Source organism: Tupaia chinensis, unplaced genomic scaffold (genome assembly GCF_000334495.1).
Source record: "Tupaia chinensis unplaced genomic scaffold, TupChi_1.0 Scaffold000074_1, whole genome shotgun sequence".
Lineage (NCBI taxonomy): Eukaryota > Metazoa > Chordata > Mammalia > Scandentia > Tupaiidae > Tupaia > Tupaia belangeri.
The window spans coordinates 3,405,601-3,407,771 of NW_006159534.1; the positions used below are offsets into that span (position 1 = coordinate 3,405,601).

At 53.5% G+C, this 2,171-nt stretch overlaps 1 pseudogene; it reads left to right on the forward strand.

Annotated features, from left to right (window-relative positions):
- Positions 1–436: 436 nt before the first annotated feature.
- On the forward strand, positions 437–916 carry LOC114005879 (voltage-dependent R-type calcium channel subunit alpha-1E pseudogene; annotated as a pseudogene).
- Positions 917–2,171: the final 1,255 nt, after the last annotated feature.

Here is a 2,171-nt window from a genome sequence, read left to right on the forward strand (position 1 = left end):
TCATTTTTTTTTTTAAGTTCTTTTGTTTTCATTTCCTCCCTCCTTCTCCACCCCTATCCCCAACCAATAAATCACCAAACTGTTACCAGCGGGCCAGTGCCTGCCTCTGTTCCTGAACTCGGTGGTGGTGCGTCTGCCCGAAGAGGAGCTATGTTCGAAGAGCAGCCTACCCCACCCCTCTGCTCTCCGCTCCCTGAACGCCACCATACACTGGCATTTTGAAAAAAAAATTGCTTCCAGAAGCCGAGCACCCCCAAGCCCCTGCCCCCCTTTTTCCTTCTTGAGGAATGGAGCTTCGCAGAGGTTGCATTTAGATTCCACTGTTCAGAGCGGCGAGGCTGCTGCGGTCTCCTCTCCGAAGAGCTCCCAGGGCTCCCCAGAGGCGGTGGTCCGCGTGCCTGTCTGGATGCGGCCCTGAGTCTCCGTGTGTCTCTCTGCTTGTTGCTGTGTGCGGGTGTTCGGCCGCGATCACCTTTGTGTGTCTTCTGTCTGTTTAAACTTCAGGATGGCTCGCTTCGGGGAGGCGGTGGTCGGCAGGCCGGGGTCGGGCGATGGAGACTCGGACCAGAGCAGGAATCGGCAAGGAACCCCCGTGCCGGCCTCGGGGCCGGCGGCCGCCTACAAGCAGTCGAAAGCGCAGAGGGCGCGGACTATGGCTTTGTACAACCCCATCCCCGTCCGGCAGAACTGTTTCACCGTCAACAGATCCCTGTTCATCTTCGGAGAAGATAACATTGTCAGGAAATACGCCAAGAAGCTCATCGATTGGCCATATCCTTTCTTGCCCACCTTAACTCCCCTCTCTCCCTTTGCATTTCTTCGGGTGAAGGGGGAAACCCAGCATGGAATTTACCCCCACTCCTTTCCGGGTGCCAATTTGTCCCTTTGCTCAAGTGCACTCTTCAGGTGCATCTAAGGGGCAAGCTTTGTGCCGTGGAGGTCGGTTTGGGCACTAGTGTTTTTCCAGGTAAGACTTGGTTTTTGATTTTTTTTTTCTATGTGGAAATACCTAGTGCCGCTGGGTACATGTGATTGTGATGTTTGCCCCTCTCTCGGCTGAGCCAGTCTGTTTGCTAGCCAGCCCCCATTCCCTTCTCAGCTGGACTCTGTGTAGACTGGGTTGCCCTTAACCTCAGGGCTTGCTTTTTTATTTATTTTGATTTTGATTTTCATGCTCAGTTGCCTTTTTCTTCCCCTTAAGCTGGGCCTTCCGCCCCTGTCCCCGTCAGGTGGAGAGACACCTGCACTGTCTGTATGTGGGGAAGTCGAGGCTCCATAAGGTGTATCATTTCAGAAACTGCAAGAGTCCTGGGCCAAAACCCTGTCGCCCTATGGACACATGATTAAGTAAGACAGGCTTTTGGCTGGAGACCCACCTGACTCTGGGGACTAAGTTTAAGTCCACTGAAAGGGATGACGTGAGTAGCCATCAGGGAAGACCATCTCTGTTACCACAGCCCAACAGCTCCGAGTTGGCGTTCTCTTCTCAATCAAGCAAGAGTAGCTCACAGGACCCATCCTTTCCTTGGTCTGGGGTTGGGGTTGGGTACTCCTGCCTTAGTGCTTGACCCAGCTGGTTGCTCTTCCAGTGTCCAGGAACCAGGAAGGTCTGCTGGGCCTGAATTGATCAGCTGAGGGCTAGAGGTGTGCAAGCCACCTGCCTCTCTCTAGCTCCAAAGGAGCTTCTGTCCATAAAGAACTGGTGGGGGCAGCTGATGGTGGTGGTGTCAGGGTGATTGGGGTTTAATCAGGTGCACCAAATGCAGGCTGCTGATTAGGCATCTTGCTGCCTTGCTCTTAACTAAGAATTTGGGTGCCTGGCAAGGCCATTAGGAATTGAGGGTGGTGGAGTGGGAAAGGGGATTCTTAGGAGGCAAGCTAGTGGTGTGGTGTTAAACATGGGGGAGACGGGGCACTTTGATGCTTGTGGAGGGAGATTTCTTGGGAAGGATGCACCTGCAAAGGAGGCCCCTCCTCTTCTCTTCTCTTCTCTTCTCTTCTCTTCTCTTCTCTTCTCTTCTCTTCTCTTCTCTTCTCTTCTGGCCTCGCTCCTCCTCACCTGCACCTTCCAGGTGTGCAGCAGTGAGGTAGATGGAGCTGCCTTAGGTCTCATAAGGTGTATCATTTCAGAAACTGCAAGAGTCCTGGGCCAAAACCCTGTCGCCCTATGG